Source organism: Lepisosteus platostomus, chromosome 26, assembly GCF_059453375.1.
Source record: "Lepisosteus platostomus isolate fLepPlt1 chromosome 26, fLepPlt1.hap1, whole genome shotgun sequence".
In the NCBI taxonomy this organism is placed as follows: Eukaryota; Metazoa; Chordata; class Actinopteri; order Semionotiformes; family Lepisosteidae; genus Lepisosteus; species Lepisosteus platostomus.
The window spans coordinates 6,276,372-6,299,617 of record NC_142636.1 but is presented as its reverse complement, the minus strand read 5'-3'; the positions used below and the strand labels follow the sequence as shown (position 1 = coordinate 6,299,617).

Sequence of the window (23,246 nt, the reverse complement as noted above, 5' to 3'; positions counted from 1 at the left end):
CAATACTGGGAACAAGAAAAGAGTAACCTAAGCTACATGTTTCTTGGAGGAAGGAGGGAAAAAAGCACAGGGAACATGCAAACTCCACACAGACCGGCTTCAAAAGCCAGAATCAAACTGTTAGGCAATGGAACTATACACCAAAGCTATGCCTTTTGTTCTTTTACTACATAAGGTACCCTTGGAGAGTGGGTTGATTTCTATTCAGGTCTTAAATTACGTTTCCGGTATTGTATTTGAACTAAAAAGACATAACCCAATTCCTTGTTACAGCATGAGCCTTTTTTATACTTCATATTGGCCTGTACTGTCCTTTTCAAGTGCAAAAGCATAAACTACATTGAAAGAGCATTTCAGGGATAGACTGACGTCTCTTTGTTGTGATTCTGCTCAGCCTTCAGTTCTCACCAAGTTTATATACATCCAGAAATAAGAAGGAGAACAGGGAGTTTAAGACATAAGATTTAATTTTTTTTTTGTTATGAATCGACCACAAAACCTTTAACTACATCTAATATGGTCCAGGATAACATAAAGAAAGAGAAATGAAAGAGTACGAGGAAAATCCTGACAGTCTACAGATCATTCTCCCCAATAAAGTTTAAAGATCTTTCCATATGTCGCTCTCCCCCAGAATAAAAAAAAATGGAAACAAAACTTCCATAAACACTCTCATTGCATTTCAGGCATTCATGTTAATCTGAACAATGCCAGCCCATAGCGTAATGATAGTCATGCTCTCCTCTATTCATGCTGAGGACGGGGGAAATGTGATACAGGACAAGGCACAATGAGAACTCTCTCACCGGGGTGCTCCTTCTGAATGGGGCTGCTGGGCCTTTTCTTCTCCAGGGAAGAGGAAGATTGATTCTGGTAAGAAGATCTAGAAGGAGGGGCTTTTGGGATGCGAGCCGAGATGCTGGCCTTTCTTACATGATCAAAACAAGAAAGAACTTTACGGTACAACGGCAACATGAACACATCAATAGAAGCCCTTAAGACAAGGCATCACAATACGATTTCTAAGGGTGCCAACACTGCAGAGTGATATAAATGACAAAACACTACGTTCTTAATAAATTCAAGTCGCATGACCTTCTGTGACAAACAGAGCAAGTGGCTCTTGGAGCCCTCTCAGTGGGTCAGCCAGCGAAGATGCACAGCTGAGCGCAGGCTGAGCTCAACGATCTCGAGCCTGGGCATCGCCTCACTGGCCAAACAGGATTTCCTGCGGGGGGCAGCGTCAGGGTGGGATGTGTGTCTCCAGTCGGGGCAGCACGGTGAGGAGCTGGAAGACGAGCGGCTCGAGGGTGGGCAGGTTGGGGACGTCCGTCTGCACTTCCTCATTCTCCCGTGTGCGGCGGCTGGGTTTGGAGCTGGCAGCCGAGACCTCACACCCCAAAATCACAACTGTCTATTCCAATCAGGTGGGCATGATCAAAAAGTGGCAATTCTTAACTTCCCACACAGCTTTGCATTTTAAAACTTTCCAATTCTAGATCAATTGTTGTTGTGGTGTAGAAATCTCACAGGCCACTGTTGGCCGGTCAAGCGGCAGAAGAAAACTGTACAGAGTTGTTTGTGACACCAGGAATTCAGATAGGGACTTCTTTCGAACAGCTGAGAGGGACCTCAAGACAAACCACACACCCCTGGACAAACTGAGGATGACATCTTGAAAGTGTCTTGAAAGAAATGAGGCTTGTATCAAAAAGACTTAAACAGTGGTGATGTTCAGCACGGTCATTTACAGATTGTTTCTACAGACTTCCGCTGTTCAAGGCAGTCGCTAAGTAGAAGGCTGTTTTTGTGCTCCTGAGCTTATTCATCCTGGCCAGTGCTCTGACAAAAGATATGACACAGTTTCGGAGATCAGAATGAATTAATCATTTTTAAGTCTCAAAGCGATTGGCTCAAATTGACCTTCGACCAAGTTACAATTAAGATTGTCCAGTACAGTACTTTCACTCCAGAGGGAACTAGAGTCGAGGCTTGAACACCAATAATGTACCACCTCATCTTCCCCCAGTCGAAACAAAAACAGGTTTGTGAGCTCACTCCAGCAATAGGAGTGCTTAGTAGGCGATACAAATAAAAACTCTTAACTGTTTGAATACCCCACTGGTACTCAAGGCTCCTAAGTTTTGAATTGGCTGCCAGACTGAAAGTCTATTATAACTGCTAGGCCACAGTGGACTCATCAAATATAATTTGTAGTAATAAAAGTAATAAAACCTTCCGGTATCTAGAAACGGTTACACAGAGATCTCTGTGATCTGTGACTGTACGGACATCCGCGTCAGCGGCAAAATGAAGAAAACGATTCAGTTGTGACTTACTGGACGAGCCACACACTCGGCACACATGTCCACATGGAGACACATCTACATTTTCCACCGACTGTTTCAACGCACAGAATGTGTGCCCTGTCTGGAGATGTGGGAGAAGGGACAGACCAAGTGTAAATACAGCGCGAAATCTGACAAAGATCTGAAAGAGAATGAAATCTCCATGTGGCTCAACAGATGCAGGGTGTGCAGTGCTTCAAACAGCGCAGGGCCTTAAAAAAACAGTGCAGGGGACTCATACTGAAGGACTCGGGCTATTGGAGGTGGAGGGGGAGGTTCACCTCCAGCTACAGCACATTGTGAAGACATTACAGCAGCTGCATAATCACTTATAATTTACTGCATAGCAAGATTTTTTCCTTAACTTAAAAACTCAGCAGGATCCTTTTCCCCAACAGAGAAATAACTTTCCCCATTGTTGTATTATGTTGAATTTAGGGCAAAATGGTTACAACAGAGGCAAATGTGTCTGTGACAGTTTGTACCTTTTCACCTTGCACAGTCCCAATGAAGACCCTTATACAGGCTCTCCATCATCTTAGGCACCTTTATTTTTGAGCTACAGGCTACTCAATTATTGTTAATATTATTAACAAATGTCATTGTCTCATACCTTAAATATAAGATCAAGGTGGCTGTACACAAAATGTAAATAAAGAGACCTAAAAGGAAACCAAATACAATACTAAACCTTTAGGAAACCCTGTCAAATTAATAGATTTGGAGGGAAATTTGTGGTTGGTTTAAGGATGAGCCAATGATGTCCCTGGCCAGAACAATCTTCAGCTCTCAGTCCTGTTCAAAACAGATGAAACTGGTAGATCATCAGTCCAACACACTGTTACTCTCTCCACAAACGTAACAGGAGGCGATCTTGCATGAAAAATGGGACAGACCGCATTTAACGAATGTATCCATCAACTGTCAATCAGTGCTATAGTGCCCTTCACAGAACCTGGCACAAAACACTTGACAGATTTGCACTGCGGTTGACGAGGCTGACCATGGGGGTGCAGGTGAGAGGGAAACAAACACTCCCAGGGGGTGAAAAAGACATCTCCCAGGATCCCAGGCCCACAGTGTCAGCAGTGGCATCCTGCCCTTCGGGATCTGCTGTCAGAGCTGCCCGAGCTTCCTGGGTCCGCCTCTGGGCTTCACGTGTTTCTGAACCAAATTAAATTAGTGTATTTTACTGTCGAAGCTCTTCATGCTTCTCACAGTGACTGGACCACTTCTTACATACTAAGGGGGGAGTTCCCAATATTTTGGCCAGTGATCCTATGGTGAGGAAAGCTTGCCAAAAATTAACTCAAATAAATGAAAGCGGTGAGGTCTTTGTACTACTGATCGGCAGCTAAAGAGACTTCGCTGGAAGAAAGGGCTGATTCGCTGCCCTGGGTCTGAGCTGCCTCTCGAGAAGAAAGGACGCTGCTTTTTCTGCTGTGTGAGAAATCGCTGCATCTCACCGGTCTATCTGTCCCATTAGAGAATAAACAGATGCTATGTGTGGCTAACTAGACAGATCCGTGGAATCATCAAGTCAGCAACTGCAACTGCGCTGTTTTGGATTAGCAAGTCTTTTTAGCTACAAGGGGAAAGCAGGATATGTGACAAATATTACTGTAATGCATCAAACGGTTTCTGACAGTCCTCAATCGCCACGGCCTTACTAGAAATGCATGATCCAGCATGATTAACTGCATTGCTGCAAAGCAAAAGGTCTTCAGATGATTAGATGAAAGCGCTCACTTGTCTTTAAAGATAAATGTGCGTCAAGTGAAATGAATGGCACAGTTATGCAATGCAAACACAAGACACTGCAGCACATTAGACATTAAGGACAAATATTTGTACCCTAAGTTAATCGCGTTTATTACTTGCACAAAGAATTTCAAAGCCAGAGTTGCTGCTTCTAACAGCCACACAGAAAAACGAGACGGACATCAAGCAGGTATTCTGTAGTGCTGTGACGCTGACTGAGGTTACCAGACTTCAGGTTTGCAGCAGTGCTACTGGAAGCAAGCTCCTCAAGGTCCTGTGCCATTAGCTTTCAAACTCACATGGGGGTTAAAAGTGGAACACTTACAGGCTGGGTTTAAGTGAAACTAACGGAGAGGCGTTCGATGACTGCAGGAAAACAAAAATCAATATCTTAAAATAGGAAAAAAAATCTAATTGGCCAGCATAATCTGAATAAGATGAGCTGTCAGCAAGATGAAATTGTAAGAAAAATAAAACATATATTCAATTTTATTAAAATATTTAGCACCTTAAAACAAGAGGTAAAAATAGTAGCATTTGTTTCCACATGATTTCAAATATCATGACGGCAAGCAGACCTCTGCTCTTGCACATTCTCATACCAAAGACAAGTCATAGCTTGCTTTGTTATTAGGGCTGCTGAATAGGTGAACTGGTTAGTCATCTTTTTTTTTTTTTAAAAAGAGGCTAAATCTTGAATCTTGTGAGCAGAAGATTGAGGAAACTTCTTCTGTACCTTCGATTTTCCCTCCATTTATGGCGTATAACCCGAACAGAAAAAAGAACCCCTTAAGTAACTGGAGTGTGGAAAAGACTAAGCTTTTCAAAGTGCTTGAGGCCTAAAACTATTTTGTAGTATCTGGGAAATGGCATTACAGACAACTTCTATTGCTAGAGTCCAGCCATCTCAGAAGCGTGTGCATAAAGTCCTCATTCTCCCAGCATGGAATGTGGGTTGAAGATTGAAGTAGTAAAATAATTCTCAATTTTAAAAAATAGATGCTTTTCCAATTTGGTTTTAGAAAGATACTGAAAAGCAGAACAAATTTACAGCAGAACACAGATCTAGCACAGCCATCAACGTCAGGTCCTGAGTTCTATTCAAACTCACCGATTTCTGGGTGGACCCCAAAATCAGGCTTTTGTGCCCCGATGTTCAGCAGAAGATAAAGACAAAGAGAAAGTAAACTAAAATAATGTGATGAGGACTCCCTGCGAGCAACAACGGCTCATTGATATCTGTCAAAATCACGTACACCCCAGCTGACTGCCCACTTCCTGCTGGTTTAGCTCAAGAACACAATGTACAGAGCAGAAAGAACCACAGTTGCACTGTTACATTAGGACCTGTCTATGTTTGTGTCAAAGTACAAATGAGAATCTGGCAGGCTTCCAGACGTTATTGATACCAGCCCAGCTGAGAGCTGGAGATATGTGCTACTACAATTACCAATACCTGACGTGGGGGTCGGGATATGAGCAGAAGCCAGAAAATAAGGCTGGAGCAGTACTTTGCTTTTCTTTTTTTACTATCAAAAATCTTTATGGTATTTCAGCCTTGACTAAACAAATGCATAAACTAAAAATTTTTTTTTTATGCAGCCCAGTTCAATATGAATTCAATATTTCATAATTCTTTGTATTTGGTAGCACTTTTTAATCCCAAAGTGCTTTACACATAGAAGAGGACATATTTCATCCACCACTGAAGTGCTGGGCCGACATTCACCCACTAAATTAAGGGAGACATTAAGGAATAACGTGGTTATCCTTAATTAAGCCCAAAGGTGCACTAAGTCCGGAAAAGAGCTACTTCGCCAAAACAATGCCTTGCGAATCTTTAAATGACTAAGGAATCACATGACCTTGGCTTAATGCTGTAGCCAAAAGACATCAGCTTCTTCAGCACAGCTTGTCCAGGGGAAAGAGAGCTTGCAAGTAGAGCTGGGCGATAATTCGATAACGATTATTATCGCAATATAATTTTCCTCTATATAATTTTAACAAAAGTTCGATAAATGTTCAATATATATGCTTATGCTTTGCACATGATATGCACATGCACACAAAATACTGCGCAAGTGTGCGTGTGTGTTGCAGACCGGGCAGCTAACAGATTTGTTTAATGTTTCTGCTGTTTGGCAAGTGTTTGTTGTGTTCTTAAAATAAAGAGTTGTTTAATTGACCAATTAACCGTCTGGTTTCTTCAACTTTCACTCAGGAGAAAAAATCTGCCTTTAAACTTTAAAGAAAAAATGATTTGACATTTATCGTGATAATTATCGATATCGACTGATATCGAACATTTTTATCGTGATGATGTTTTTGGCCATATCGCCCAGCCCTACTTGCAAGGGCTGTATGCGGCTGTGAGTCCTCCGTTCTAGCACTGGCCAGGATTCGTCCTGCTGAGGCTGACCTGTCCCGGCAATGACCAGTTCCAAGGAACTAGTGTTACATCACAAATCCAAACTGGGTGGCTGCTGTACTTTACAATCGTACCCAAAGAGGTTTGTATGAGAGCAACTGTGAAGTCTGACCACATCAGTTGCATCATCCTGAAACACACAGTCCCAAACAAAGACGGCTTTTGCAAGCACTTCCCTCCTATTTATAGTACCAACACAGGTTGTGTCCAAGAGCACTAAAGGCGCTGTGAGCCTTCAGGCATCTTCTCTGAATGCTGGGAGTCAATGCAATTTGCTGGGAATGAAGTTGCAGCAGAAACAAACCACAGGGTAAAAAGATCACTTCTAGCACAATAAGGAAACCAATCCAGATCTTGTTTGCCTCCTGTACAGCACACCTCCTTTAGCAGCTCCTGCTGGATGGTGAAGGTTTATGGTGTGTTGTACGGTTTCTTCGATCCCTCCGATTTGAACACAGTTGCCAAGCAACTTCTAAAGGTTGTAATTATAATAAAAGAACTCCACAAAACGTAATGCAGTTTTAATATTAACTGTAAGCTGCCTTAGATAACACCAAGTAAATACATAATAACAACAAATCATATTGACTCTTTATGGCCTGAAGCCGAGATAAAGCTTTATGTTTACTGTTGGTGCAGGTGAGGTGCTTTTTCTTAGATGCTCACACGGCAAACGGCAACTGACAGACCGATCAAGTTCTAGGTCTCAGCATGAGTCTGTCTTTGACACAAAGGCCTGTGCAGGAAAGCCCCACACGAACATGCACCTCAAACCCACAGCAATTACAAATGTGTGCAATTTTTATACACAACGGCTGCTAGCGTGTGCGGCCTGTGAAAAAAGAAAAATTGGACTTCCAAAGGGATTGTGTGCAACAGAGGCTCTCCTGTGCAGAGTCTCAGGTTAAAAATAAATCCTCTTTTCTCTGCAGCAGAATACTGTACTTCGCCGCCTACTCAGGCTGGAGCCGACATCGTCGCAGTGTCTCTGCTCACTTCTCACTTTGCTCTTCCTAACCCCTGTGCACGCTCACCCACCCACGCCCGAGAGCTCCACGCTCCCCAGCCACCACGATCGCCACCTCGCAGAGAGACACCCGTCTGCTTCGGTCCCCGCCTTCCTGCTGCCGTAAGTGTGCGCTTACCTGCTCGGTTCATCGGGGGTCAGCTACCAGCTCGGCAGGAGCTGCTCAGCGCTTCCCCGCCTCTCAGATTCAGGCGTGAAGAAACTGCACAAACCTTGAAGCCAGATCAGGCTTGATCCGGACACCTGAGAAAAAATCAGGGATCTGAAAACATCCCACTAGGGATCTCAACGTAGCGATACACAGGAAGCACCTTCTTTAACAATGAGAAACGGACACCGAGATCCCTTTGGCCAAACAGAATTGCTACTTTTAGCTGAACGGACACATTGATTCCTCCATCCTACAGCTTCTACAGAAGCTGACCCGAGCTCCGGCCGAGAGCCGCCGGGCTCCAGCGAGGATGGTGCGTCAGGCAGCTCCGTGTGTGGTGATGTTTTATTTAAAAAACTCAGTAGTTACAAAAAGAGAAAGAAAAAAGGGGGAAGAGCTGAGTGGCAAAATACAGGAGAGAGTTCAACAAATTCCACATTTTAAAGACACTTGTCTGCTCCCGTGCAGTTATCTGGCCTCAAAATTCAACTCATTCTCTGTGGCCTCTCTCCAGCTCGAGTGCTGCAGCTGTGTTTGTAATCCCCGGCGGCTGACAGAAAGTTGTAATCCGTGCTGACAGGGGAGTTTGACAGAGCCAGTGGCATTACTGTACTTCTTCAAACCCACACAGTCGACAGGGCCGGATTAGCTTCGGACTACCCGGTCTCCCCGCCACACGCTTTTCAGAAATTACAGCACAGGTGAAAACTAAATTCACAAACAAAAAAAGTAGTAGAACACTTCACTGCAAAAAAACTCAAAACCCAAACTCAAACCTTGAACAGCTGGCCCAGGTATTTCACCACGCACTCAGTGGCCAGTCTCGATGTCACTGCTTTCTGCAGACAAAGATCGTCTGGTAGATGCTTCTCAGGTAACGAGCTGACTCCTCAGCAAAAGACGTGGAAGGAAATGAAACTGCGAAGCGCCAAATGGGAGAGGATCCCAACTGAACGAAAGCGGAGACCCGGGAGCAGCCATGATGGCAGACGAAAAGAGCTCAAAACGGAGCCCGGGTGCCACAACCACAAGCTCACAGAACACGCACACACGCGGGGCTGACAGCTGAGCCCCCAATGCAATGAACACGACGAACGCTCACAAACGGTTACGCGATGACGATCCATAGGATTGGGAAAGTCTTCCGCAGCAGGAGGCCCGGCACTCTGGTGTCGTGGAATTCATTCCTGGAAAACGCACACAGAGAGGGGATCCTCTGCTGGAGTGCCACTGCCCTTGCAAAGACTAGGGGATTTTCCAAGTGCCTTTACATCATGATGTATGGCACAGAGCTGACTGTGCTAATAAGCTCTAATGTAGGTTGCCTGGCTTCTGGGAAAACTGGCCCTATGTTAGTGTGTCCTGCAATAGACTGGCGTCCCATCCAGGGTGTACCCTGCCTTGTGCCAGGCGCCTGCCAGGATAGGCTCTGGCTTCCCTGCAGCCCTCGATTGGAGGAAGCAGTTTAAAAATGACGGACAGTTTCTGTTTTGGTTAAAGCACGACACTTTTCACTTTTTTTTTAAGGTTCTCCCTTTTAGTCATTCTACATTGTGACAATTTTATGAAAACAGAAAACAAATGAATTAATGAAGAACAGAACTGTTTCCATTTAGGAAATACACAATAGATGTTGCAATCCATTATTTAAGAGCTCGTGTTTAGGGTTTACAGCTTTGTTTAAATATATAAAGTCCATCTCTGCGTCCTGTTTCAGGATTAGTCTGTGGATTTAGATTTTCCACAAATCATGCAGATGTTAAACAATATTTGTATCTTTCTTTCTCTAACAATTTATAGATTAATATTTAATGCCGAGTCAGAAATATTCTTCAGTACATCAAATGAAATGCAAATTCAGGGAAGAGCATTTCAACATTAACAATCACCTCCTCATTCAAATTACAAAGACAGGAAAACATAAACTGCAGATTATCCAAGGCAAATGTTTGAGCAAATAACGGTGTTGCGTTAGTGAGATGTTTGAGGTTTTATTTAAGAAATGGGATCCTCTCAGAGAAGGCTTTGAAAGATATCAAATGACCAGAAAAACTGAAAAATCCCCAAACTCAAAACTGTTTTCATGGTTTGGTTAAACATCACTGTACAATTCAATTTGCCTAAAGAAAACATCATGGCAGGGGCATGTAAGCAAAACAAAATCATGTCCGGGAAAAACACACATTACCATGTCACATATTATACTTCCTTTGAATTCAGACAAACACAGAAATGTGCCACAGCTCTTTTCCCCCACAGGCAGTATGCAGGTTTGTGCACTGAGCTTCACTAGAACATATGCTTTCAGTTCCAAGGGTGTTAGTGAAATATGGGAGGGGGCACAATGCCTATTAGACTGCAGATACAGGCTTCGAAAGTCCTTCACTGAACACGCCTCTGCTTCAGAATCTGTGGACGGGCCTCACACTGGTGGCGATCCTTCATTAGTGGCAGGGCATGTGTAACACCAAGCCAGCCAACACATTAAAAGTGCCCTCAATCTGAATCACTCAGCCTATAAAGAGGAGGACAAAAACCAAACCTCCAGCTGAAATTCTGCCAAGAAGCCAAACTTTATCTGTCGATGGATCAGATGACTTGAAGCTCAACCAAAATGCACCATGACGCCTAATGCTGTAATTCTGAAATCTTAAGTGCAAACAGCTGAGAGATGTCCCTAAGCAGAGGACCCTTCTGTGCCACTGCTGACTTGACAGAACTGAACCATGACTGGAGACCTGCTTTTTGTAGATTGGAAGCAGTTACTATTTGGAAACTATTTATACAGCTTATAAAACTTCAGTCTTTGGGCATTAAGGAAAATAACTGATCACTTTAATCATAATTAACCCCTCCGTTTCTTGTCCTTCTAGTCATCAAACACTCTTTCTCCTTTCAACTACAATATTATTGCTTTTTCCATCCCCTGAGAAGTTTGGCCAGGCGTGGTCATTCATTTTTTGGCCATCAACTTAAAAGCACAAAATGCTTGATGATCTCGTACTTTAGCCAGACAACAGAAGCACTATATTGAAACATGGCTACACCTTCACCAACAAATTCAGGCAGAAGGGAAAAAAACTTTCCCAATTCTGCTTGGAAGTGCACACTAATACCGGATCCTGGGATCCTACGCAGCTCGCCATGAACCTTCTGGTGTTACAGTGCTGCTTGATTAAGCATTGTCACCACTAATTAATACTTTCCTATGTGCTGGCTTCTCCCAGAACAGATGAAATCCCCACTTTTGTACAGCAATGCAAGCTACAGGGATCCTCCCAGATATTTCCTGTGCCTGATGGAGACAGCAGACTGATAGCTGTTCAGGCACACTAGATTAAAGAACGCGTTAGACATCAGACTAGAGAACATCTTAAAAACCTGGTACTGCAAATTCCTCAATGACACCACCACAAACTTGGTTTTTATTTTTCCTTTAAACAGCACATGTGCAAGAGTTGGATGAAAAGTAAAGTAAAAAAGACATTTTAAAAGTAAAATGAGCAGGGTTATCAAAAATGCCTAGTTTTACGGAGCCAAACTATTTCGCAGTTTTCAATTCCTCTCAATCACTTCCAGTTCTTCCTATTCTAATCATGCCAGTGTGGGAAAAAGTACTGTGAATCAACTGAAACAAAACAGGATTTGGATTTTTTTTTTCCATAAACGAATTCAAAATGAAGAACAGGAATTGACCCAAACTCTGAATGCCAGCCCCTTGCCTCATTACAGCTCCGTTCTTTTGATCTGAGCGGATCTGTAAAGCATCAGTCACTGACTCTATCTCTGCTAAACACTAGGGACACCAACAGCAAAAAGGATCCTATTCAGACCAGACAGTGTCTGTCTCTCAGTGACCTTTCTCTTTCAACAGCACCCTGCTCCTCTCTTCTGGAATTTGTAGGGGTTTTGCTACCTTTAGAGAGCACGTCAAAGGCCTTTCAGAAACCCTTCAATGGCACTAGACTAGAACAGCAAAATACAAATCCAGTTCTACATGTTTATGAAAAACCTATATCCTCCCAGAAAACACACTTTAAACATCACTTTCTAAAAACAATTCCGGGAATAGCTGCCGAACATCCATGCTACAGGTTTTCTAGGCAGGCTAACTATTGCTTGATGTCAAAATAAAATATTGCAGGGCTGTAAAAAGTTAAAAAGAGGGCAACACAGAAACTGCTGAACTGGGAGCGGGGTGAGAGGGTTGGTTGTAGAAACTCTGAAGGGGCTGGGGGGGAAGGGCATACATTTTCAGCATAGAATATGGGAATTGCAAACAGGGCTTTCCAAACCTACAAAAACACTGCAGCAAGTGTCCGAGTCCTCAGCCCTTGCTGAGGGAGGAGACCTACAAGGTTGACTGGAATGTTAGTCCAAACAAACAGCTCTGGAATTTCACCACTGCAGGTCTGTGTGGCAGCTTCCCAGTGTTATCGAGCCAACGTGCCTTGAATTCGGTATGCTTTCCTCTGGCTGTGCCATTTCCATTTTGCACTCTTTACTCCGATCCATTGGCCCAGAGCTTCGGGAAGACCGCATCCCCGAGCCCGTGGACGGCAGACTGCAGTGCCCTGCGCTTCTGCGCCGGAGCGCAGCAAAACCATGGCCAGCAGGCAAAGTCACGGAATAAGAAAACCAAGGTAAATGAGTTTGAGCTGCTTTAAAAATTAACTGCAGACAATACTGTCCTGAGCATCTTGAAAAGGGAGGGCTCTGGTCACATACAGCTGGCCCAAGACTTCTTAATTAAGCAACTCCCTCCACCGCACTAGGGCACTGGGACAGCGCAGGGGGAGCCCCGAGGTGCACACAGAAAGAACCCCGTCACATGTATCGCTCTTTCGTTTTATTATTCATATCTGAAAAATAATCAAATGTGAATTCATTTAGGAAATCGCCCAGCTCACCCCTACAGTCTTGAAGGACTAATCCCTATTCCAAATCAGACGCGCAACAACCTGTTGATTTTTAACTTGCTGGCTGCCCTAAATGTCTTTTTAACTTCCATTTTTAAGACCTAAAAAGTGTCACTGAACGTTCAGGCTGTACCTGACTTCCCCTCACACACAGCAGGGTGTTGAGATGGCGGGTCGGGTCGGATCAGATCAGGCACTGTTTGAATATTCACTTGCCGGGCCCAGTAGAGGAAGCTCTCTGGAGTCGGACCTTCACTGACAATGAGGTCCCAGAAGCGACAGAGGAAGCTCAGGGATCATCCTGACCCCCTCTCCCCCCGGCGGCAGGGGAGACGTGTCGATGTACAGCGCAAAGGCTGAAAGAGAAAAGTTTCACCTTTTGTGACAGGGGAACATTCACAATTTCACTTTTCTTTTTTGTACACCTAGATGTGTACATATTGCACCCAACATTCATCTTGTTCCAATACTGTCCAGCTGGAGCTCGCCTGTGGATCTGAGAAAAAGGAACCCCTCCTACAACACAGCACGAAAACCACGCAAGCTGATCTGTGGGTGGCCACTGGGCCCCTCTCATCCGCAGCTCTGAACAGGTTACGTGCTGTACGACACAGGATGCTCAGACAGTTCCAAACCTCTCCCAACAGGTGACTAGACCACATGCATGATGAGGGGTTGTGCAAAGCAGGTTCATTCAGCACTTAAAAAACTTCCATTAAACATCCCCTATACATCTACACCCCAACATCACGTCTCTAAGTTTGATTCTTACATAAGAGGAGTTCATTATATGGGCAAACTAATTACTCCTTAACCGGCAAAGCAAAATCCCTGGGGCTCATTAGGCAATTAATCAATTACCCATAAAGTGGTCAGTTTCAAAGTCTAAGCATTTGAGCGCTAAAATACCACACACTTGAATGTCTACCAATTAAGGGTCCTGGCTCATTTCCCAACTTCAGCAAAGACAGTGAAGACAAGGAAACATAAGAACAGCAGTGAGCAGTTTATACTAGCAGCAGTACAACCAATTTGATCACAACAAACCTTTCTCCTGAAGAGTTGTGCAGCACTTATGAAATCAGATCACTTTAAGTGGAAAACTGTCAAGATAAATTATTCAACGACGGCCTAATTTTGGGCCAACTTTAGCATACCATGTGTTCAGTTCATTTCGAAACAACAGGTGTTTCTCATGTTTAGTGTTGGTCATCTGCACAGTCGGGAACCTGCATAAATAATGGAGAAACACTGCATTGTCCCGCTCCAGGGAGAGTTGGAAAATGGGAAGACGCGGTTTCCAGCCCTCCGAAGCCGAAAGGTTACAGCACTGCTACCTGTCTGTGAGGAGTCTGCATGTTCTCCTCTAGTACCTGTGGATTTCGTCCCACAAAAACACACTGGTAAGTTCACTGGTGTCATCGGCCCTGGTATGGCTGTGTGCAAGTTTTCGTCTGTTTCCGTTAGCTCTGGTGACACATCATGGCTGTACCCATTGCTTGCCGGGATAGGCTCTGGCTCCCCTGCAACTCTAAGATAGATAGATCAGACTTTATTGATCCCGAAGAGAAATTGATGTGTTACAGCAGTCCAGCTCAAGACAAGTATTATTAAAAATAAATACATAGGTGTGCAAAATATGATCATAGTCACTGTAAAAACAATAAATTATGTGCAAAATAAGCAAAGGTATATACAGATTGAGTGTCCAAAACGTACACGAGTCCAACATGCTGTCCATAGACGAGCAAGTGAAGGGCTAACAGTCCTAGCCTAGGGCAGCGTTATACACCCTGACAGCCACCGGGAGGAAAGACCTGCGGAAACGTTCCCTTGAACACTGTAGCTGGAGCAGTCTGTTGCTAAAAGTGCTCCGCTGCCCAGTAACAGTCCCATGAAGCGGATGAGAGGCGTTGTTCATGATGGCTGTGAGCTTGGTCAGCATTCTCCTCTCAGCCACCAGCTCCAGGGAGTCAAGGCTCAGCCCCAGCAGCCTTCTTGATAAGTTTATTGAGCCTATTTGCATCTCTAAACTGGAAGAAGCAGTTAGGCTCATACTTTAATATTATTGCACTTTCTCTCTGAATAAAAATAAAATCCTGGAACTGCTTAACTGCTCCGAGTCAACTTCCTAAAAATGTTCCCAAGACGGGACTCGAATAAGCAGAATGTGGGCTCTCCAGGTCCCAAGGCACGCCACCATGATCCGACAGCCCCGAGTCCGCAGCTCCCAGAGGCGGGCACATCTGGGCTCATCACTGCGCCGTGATCCGCCAGCGAGGACCCCTCCAGGCAGGGATGCCCACTGCCAAACGGCCGTAACGACGCGACTCACAAGCGGCCGCGCCAGCAGAGTGCAATGCTCTCCAAAACCCTGGCGACTCGACAACAGACTGATCGTGCGAGACCACCGCTGGTCAAACCGAGCTGGAAGTCACTGCCTGGCTCAGAGACCAGACCTCAACCAGATTTCTGCCCCAGACTTCCTTGGCAACAGGAGAGGTGTTGTGATGAGCTCCCCACCGTATTTTTGTCTGATCGCTGAAATAACACAGCTGGACATTTGCCAACACTACTGAGTATCAATTAATATTTAGTGCAGCAGCTACAAAACACAGGGGGTGGGGACTGCGTTTGGGGCAGAGCGGCTCTGTGGCTCAGGATCTGCGCCTGTGGCTGGAAGGTTGCCGGTTCAAATCCCGCGGCCGGGAGAGGAATCCTACTCCATAGGGCCCCTGAGCAAGGCCCTTAACCCCAACTGCTCCAGGGGCGCTGTATAAATGGCTGACCCTGTGCTCTGACCCCAACCTGTGTCTGTGTGCCTGTGTTTCTCATAGAGAGTAAGATGGGGTATGCGAAAAGACAAATTCCTAATGCAAGAAATCGTATAAGGTTAATAAAGTGATCTTCTCTTTCTAAATTTCTCCTCATTTAAGCATTTAAGACTTTTTGGAGTAACAGTTTAAATGGGTTCATTATCTGACAATCTGCAGTGGACAGGCATCCTGTCCAGGGGGTATCCTGCCTTGTGCCTGCTGCTTGCTTGGATCAAGCGGTTAGAAAATGGATAGATGTTCGATAATGATGAATTCATTAAAATAATTGAAATTATAAATTTCAAGCATTTATGAACGTGAAGTCGTTTTATGAGAGTGTTTATTACAAGGTGGTCTACACTAACTCAGGTATTAATACAATGTATTGTAACCTGTGATATTAGCATCTCTTGATACTAGTCCTTGACTGATTGATTCATTGATATTCTTGATATTCTTGAATTGGTATAACTGGATCATTTTATTACCATATTAATAAAAGTGTACATTGTATTCTTTGAATCTGTGTGTGTACAAGTTGCTTTTCTCGCCCCCAGAGTGATTCATTCATTGTAATTATAAGGCACTCTGAATTTACTGTCCCAAGATCAAACTGAAGTAAACTCAACCCACCAGATCATTACAAGCATCCTGGATTATGTCAATAACACTCACACTACTGTGCAATTCATTATTCCTTATAATAACAGCAAACAGCTAATTTGAGGATTACAATCACAGTCATTTATTGTAAAGGTTACAATTTACAATGGGGGTAGACTGTCTGAAAGAACAGATTTATCTGAAAACCAGTTCAGGTTCTATATAGTACAAAAATCAAACAAGAATATTGACAATATAAAACCACGTATTTAACCACAGAATTCTATGACCATGTTGCATTTTTACTCTTAAAATGAGGTAAAAAAGTAAAAAATGAATAGAGCATAATTACTAAAAAAAGAACTTGACATTTCCTTGGTAGCAGTCAGAAGCCTTTAAATACCCTATTTAGTTCCGATATTGTTCTCTCATCACATTTATCAAATAAATAAAATTTCCATCACAAATAAGTATAAAGTTGAATAAATGACATTTGTAAGAGTTCCATGTAGCACAACAGCATGAAGTCACTCCAGATAGCAAACAAAAGAGACAGGGCCCTCCTGTCCTGTAACCTTTAACTAACTGAAGCACAGATCACACTTCATTTTCTTATCCCAGAATGCCATATTCTCCATATAATGAGTAATATAATATAATTACTCCATATAACCCAGGGCTGCGGGGGAGCCGGAGCCTATCCCAGCAGGCAACAGGTGCGAGGGCAGGGTACACCCCGGACAGGACGCCAGTCCACTGCAGACACACCACGGCCATTTTCCCCCAGAAGACTTAACCTACCAGTATGTTTTTGTATGGTGGAAGGAAACCACAGCACCCAGAGGAAACCCACACGAGCCCGTAGAGAGCATTCAAACTCCACGCAGACAGCACCTCCGGAGGGGGACCCGGGGCCCCCGCGCGTGCTGACCACTGTGACGTCAGGAGCCCCAACCTGAAACCGGCCCAGTTTAAATGACCCGTTTATCAACTTAAGGAAACCTCTTTGTATTCCAAGAAGTATGATTTTGTCAGTGCTGAACTTTACCGTGTTGGTCCAGAGATGGGGAGATGTAGGCGGTGTTAGGTTTGGGGGGACAGAGTCATGTGCCCTTCCTGAACACCAGGGCTTTGTCCTTCTGCATCACATAAAATTGTGGCCCTTCCAAGCACCCATGCTTAACAACAGTCAAGAGATAACAGTGGAATCTGTGGAAACAGTGGAACACTGCCAGAACAGCACGTTCCTATGTATCCTTCCCAGCTGGCTGCCCTAGAAATGCAGCTGATAATCAGGGGTCTGGTTATCTTGTGGTCAACATTGCTGACAGTTTACCTTAAAAGTAAGCAAGCAGGAGTGTTTGAAAAGCTGCGCTGCAGGTGTTTCAAGACGAAACCACAGTTATTGTGCTGAAAAAAGGACAATCAACAGCAAGCTCAGAGCACAGGACTGAAAGGCCCTATCAGCACAGTTCCATGCCACCACCTGGAGTTAACACCATCATTCTGTGAGATCTGGGATATTTACCCAACAAAACAAAAAGGTTTCGCTATAGATCACCTCTTACAAATTAGCGCTTTTTCTAGCGACGTGATTCTCTACGAATGCGACATGGAAAACTGCATCCAGGTCTCTGGCTTCAATGTTTCCCCGTTTGCCTTATTGCACAGTTACAACATCAAGGCTGAATGTGCTCTGCCATGCGTTCATAATCAAATTTAACTTTCACTTACTCTATCTTGACATAGGAAAAAAAAAGCTCTAGAGAAAACCCGAGGCCATGTGATATTCGAAATGCCATTTTGCTGTACCACACACACGTCCACTTTCAGAAGAACACCGTGTACCAGAGAGGTATTTACTGCACCCAATGGGCTTTATAGCACAGTGCTTGCCCTGCACAACTTCATAATGACTGGCAGTGCTTTGAGGTGCACTCAATACCTTCTCTTAGACATTCATTGGTACCACATTATGCTTCATTAAAAAAAAACAACAAAGATTCGTCGCATCAAATACCCTACATGATCAGTCTGGACCAGTGCGGTGTTCACTCAAATGTGTTCACCACCCTTAAATTTAAGTCTCAAATTACATCAACTGTTTAGTTAGGATGCCCAATGAACGAGGGCTGTTTTACACACCTCAGCTGCCAGTAAACAGCTTTGTTAAAACTGCAACCTGCTGCTGCTCCGGTACCTACTGTAGGAACCACCTAGGACCATTTCTGGAGCCTTCACATAGCAGCAAGTGGTGACACAAAAGCCAGTCCAGACACTCAGTGAGACACGCCGTGAGGGTCACGTCTCACCCTGTCCTCTTCGCCGCGGTCTCACGGGGGTCGATCCCGACTTCCTCCGCAGTGCAACCAGTTCCCCAGTGGCGTGCCTCCGACTCCCCCAGTCTTTATTCCAGCCGAGCTCTTCACAGCTCTAGGCTAACACGGCTCTCTCTTTCAACTGCATGTCTCTTTGAAAGCTCAAACTTCTTATTTCGTCTCTCAACAAGTCGCAGAAAACCTGAACTAAGAGATAGGGCTGCAAAAACACATGCACCGTTCAAGGAGTCTCCACAGCTAAAGATGTTTAGGGACACGGATTCAATGAGCCAGCTTCTGGAATTGAATCAGCAGGGTCTAAGAAGTCCCAGTGTTTGATACAGCTTTTAAAAGAGTCTAAACCATTCTGGGGACAGACAGAATACAGCTCTACCTGCTACCTGCTTTCTTGGCAGGAGATCTAGTAGAGGAGTGCTTGAATTCTGACAGACCTCAGCGCAGACCCCTTCAAAGATCTAAATAAGAAAACAAAAAGACTCAAAGCCCCAAGGACACACTGGAAACGAGGAGGGAGAGCATTTAGAGATGAAATCAGGAAAATTAATATCTTCATACAAAGAAGTACAGAAATGTGAAATGAGCTGTCAAGCCAGACCCCTAGAATCCTTCATGAAACGACCGAGTGAGGTCAGTAAGGGGCAGAGTGGGACCTGACATTCGTAACCTTTCTTATGTTCGTAGAACAGTTCAACTAAGAGCTGAATAAGCCTAAGTAATTAAGAAATGGGAACTTTTCAATGACCAAAACAAAGGCACTCACGTAGGAAATCACGTGTGACACTTGTTTTCACAGCTCTTCAGTGCTGGCTTCCGAAGGGACCTGGTTGTCCAACAATCGTGTTCCAGCGGTCTTGAGCGGCCGTCCTTGCCGACAAGGCTGTGCCCCTGCTGGACAAACGAGGCTCAGCGGCAGGCAGCCCCGGCAGAGCTCCACAGGCTCCTTCAAGTGGCCTTCAGTCCCAACACACAGCGGCCCTGGGAGGCCATACAGCGGAGCGCGACAGCTTCCGTGTGTGCGTTTGTCAGACTACAGGCCTCAGCACTTATCCCAATCCATTCCAGACTGTTTTCAAGATGAAGTGCAGCTTCAGCTCTGCGATTATCACGCACCTCTCACTCCTCACAGGGCCCAGGAGTAGAGCAAGCCCTGTTAGCAGTTTTTTTTTTTTTGGCTCCTTCAGGATTTAACGTTGATCCCACGACAACTGAGTCACCGGACTTCTCTCAATTGCATTTTTTAAAACCTGTTTTCTTCTGGAACAGGCAGCTGCAGATTTCCTTTGTATTTTATAAATTAAGAGAGATGTATACCCTCAGAAAAAAACAAATCGCAGGTTTCCAATGCATCAACGTCTGAAGTAAATTATTTGAACTCCTTGTGCTGTTGTTAAATTTAAAAAACAACGAATGCACCTACATTTAATTTAAAAATGTACAGCACAAACAAGCATGACCAAAAATTAAGGTGATGGGGTTTTTTCTACCTTAAAATGTCCCCCCTCCTTAAATGCATTTCTAAATGGCTGGAAAACCCAGTTAAAGTTTAACATGGAATATTGACTCCACCTGGCTCTGCAAATCACTGGTATGCCAGTCTGGCATGTGCTACCTCTACACCTGCGACACACATAGCACACAACAGCCTTGATAAACAGGGACAAGGGCAGAAGTCGAGTTCTGCATCAGCGTGTCCTAGCTCACAAGGTTGGACTGGAAATCTAGGCACTGTTTGTTTCTGCTCTGACTCTCGTTCTCGCTGAAACTCTAGAACTATTACTTGGTAATGGAGCAACCATTTTCTCTGTTGTGCTCTTTCTTACAGTCCCTTTGTGTTAGTTGCTTACTTCCCAATTACACCTGGACACCAACTGGGCCTGGGCCCTGCGCACCGGGCGACTCCACGGGCCGGGCAACTCCACACGACTCGACTCCGCGCGCCGCAGCCTGGGCCCAAGTGGTGCCCAAGCGGGTACAAACACTCTAAGGCACGGCCTTCTCTACATTGTTTGCAATTCCCATGATCCTGTCCTCGCTGCTGTCCACAGCGAAAGCCCTGCCATTCTGTCCCACTAACCCCAATCAGACGCCACAACTCTTTACTTATTTATTCAAAGTTGTCTGCCAGAGATGAGACATCCACTGGGAACAGCTGTACTACAGCTGAGCAGGCGCTCTGCAGCGAAAATGATCTTCACACCCCAGCCAGCCCTGAACATGCCATCCGCACGCAGTCGTCTCATTTCCCTCCATCCAGGAGTGTGATCAGAGGAGATCGGGACTTTCTTCATCTCCAGTTGTGACTTCTGTGTGGCCAAAAGATCACAAACCCTCGGGATAAGGGTGCTATCAAGAGGTGTTATGTTAAAGTCATTCTTTCTGCTATCTAACACAGGACAGAGGCTTTTGGCATAAAACCAGGGACTCCTTTATGGCTCAATTGGCAAAGACTGTTTTGCTAAATGCTGGCTAAGCTCTGCGATACAGACATCGCGGGTTTGTTCGGTTCGTAGAACTAGTGACCATAATTCCCCAAGCAGCACTGCACACCTGGCAGAGTACAGCCGGGGGTAGAATTAGGATCAGCTGGCCAGGGCTCTCTGGATGTCAGCTGAAGACAGACTCCAATGACTTCCTGGATCCCATAGGCTGGCAGTAATATCACTGAGAGATCAGCCAAATCTCCAGCTGGCACCGACTATCCTGTGAAGGACTGTGAGGCTTACACCACGCATACAATGAAGGTCAGAAGAGGGTGACCTCCCTCCTTCATCCTCCCAGTGCACTACAGGAGCTCTTGCGGTACTGCTAGCAGAGGCACAGTGATTCCAGACAGGGTGGGTAGAAAATGAAAAATACAAACCTTTATTAAGCACGGTGGCCTTTTTGTTATCAAACTCCACTTAATGACCCCCAAAGCAAGCAGGGCAGGTGAAGGCTGTGAGACATCGTCTCAGGGGAGCCATCTACCAACAGACACGCCGGGAGTCCGCAAGGCCTCCAACTGATCAGGGATGCGGTTCTCAGCGACATCGCCGCAAGCTCAGGGGTGCCCAGTCAGCCCCTGGGGTCACCCCCCCCAGCAAGCCAGCGCTCCATCATTAGCTAACAATTCAGGAATCCAGGTCACAGTCATTACAGACTAAAGACTAAAACTAAACTAATGGAGAAACCAGGGCGGTTAAGTTTATATGAGCCTGATTTCCGAAAGTACCATTATCATATCGATACAAATCTTAAACATGATTCTTTGACAGCTGTGCCCTTCTTTAGTCTGCATTACAACGAAACCTGCATCGTTACGCTGCACACAGTGTAGATAAGAGTTGTCACCTGTATCTTATAGAACACATCACCTCCCAAGTGAGAATTTTAAAGCACATTAACTCACACGTGCCATAGTTCTCCACACCTTCACACACAAAAAAGACATACTGAGAGGTCTTAAGAATGCAATGAATACTGGAACCAGCCTCAGAATATGTAATGTGCTGCTTTGGTGCAGAATTTGGGGTTAGGATCGGGAATGGTTTCCAGGGTCAGGATTCTTGAGGAAGAACACGTGAGCAGCTGAAGCATCACAGGATACGGGAGGTTTCGCCTGGCTGACTCTGACCCTCTGTTGTCTAATTCTGCTCTGCAGAGAACAGAGGCTCTGTAACCCTGAGCAGCGAAGACTGAGATACTTGATACGAGTAGAGGATGCTTATAAAGTCTTGTGTGGTGAAAAGCTCTGCATACAGTAATCCCTCTCACTTGAAATTCACCAGCTATAAAGAAGGATGGGACAACCGCCATTTAACAGATAGACTGGTTAGATTTTTCTCTGAGGTGACGATACACTTAACCAAGCAGTCTCTTAATACAGGGTTTGTAATTTAACAATGCTGTATTTCTCCGATATACCTTCCTGTAACTAGATACTACAAAACACAACACCATGTCGTGCAAAATAAGATTCTCCACAGTTTAATGGTAAATGCCAGGTGGGGCTGCACATTGGTGGTGGTGGAGGGGATCCCCATTACCTGTAAAGCGCTTTGAGTGGAGTGCCCAGAAAAGCACTATATAAGTGTAAGCAATTATTATTATTATTATTATTATTAAATGGAGCAAATTTCTAGATGTACTGTAAACATGCATTCATGCCCACTGAGCAAACGGGCAATCAGGTATCAATCAATTTTGTAAAGGAGAACAGAAATGCAGAGGCAACAGAAGCAGAACCCCGATTAAATTAATGTAGAATATTTTGTGGAGGGTAGGACAACCACCAAAATATTCTGAAATGCCAACCAATAAAGTGAATTTGGTGACTAAAGAAAATGTATAAGGTCCAAGCCTTCTCTGTTTACAGTCCAGCCAACAATGTAGTACCTTCTGAGATCCGATAATGTGCTAAATGGCAATTATCTCTATAGGATTAGGGTCATCTTCGAACAAAAGAACTGGGGTTGTTAGTAAGACTGCTGATTTAAAAGGAATGCTGTTGGATTTAATATAAATGTGCACTGAGCTCAGGTGGTCAATTAATACAAGTACTTGAACTGAACTCTCGAGCTGAAATTCTGAAAGGTGTGAACAAAGCAAACCTAGAATACTATTTCACTAGTAAACCAAGGCCCTAAAAACAGAAACCAAACTCAAGAGGAGTGTGAGCTTAAACCCGGATATAGTAGGCACCGCCTTGCACAAGCTAAACAGCCAGAGTGATGAAGCACATGTCCTTATATCCTTCAAAAGGAAAAGTTGGACGAGATCCTCAGATCAATAAGCTACAAGCAGCCAGGTGAGTAAGAAGGGGCTCACCGGCCTTCCTCTTGTTCGGCACATTTCTCACATTCTCAGTTTCACTGC

General features: G+C 44.6%; 1 protein-coding gene across 3 annotated transcripts in view; it reads right to left on the bottom strand.

Annotated features, from left to right (window-relative positions):
- The window catches only part of otud7b (OTU deubiquitinase 7B), an 82,372-nt gene that overhangs the window by 51,324 nt on the left and 7,802 nt on the right, over positions 1 to 23,246 (bottom strand). The window contains exon 1 of one of the 3 annotated variants that reach the window (XM_088621109.1): positions 5,221 to 5,380. The exons of the other annotated variants lie outside the window; for them this stretch is intronic. The gene's annotated coding sequence lies outside the window, so the exon portion shown is untranslated. Of the gene's footprint in view, positions 1 to 5,220; positions 5,381 to 23,246 lie in introns of those variants that run through there. 3 annotated transcript variants of the gene reach the window in all.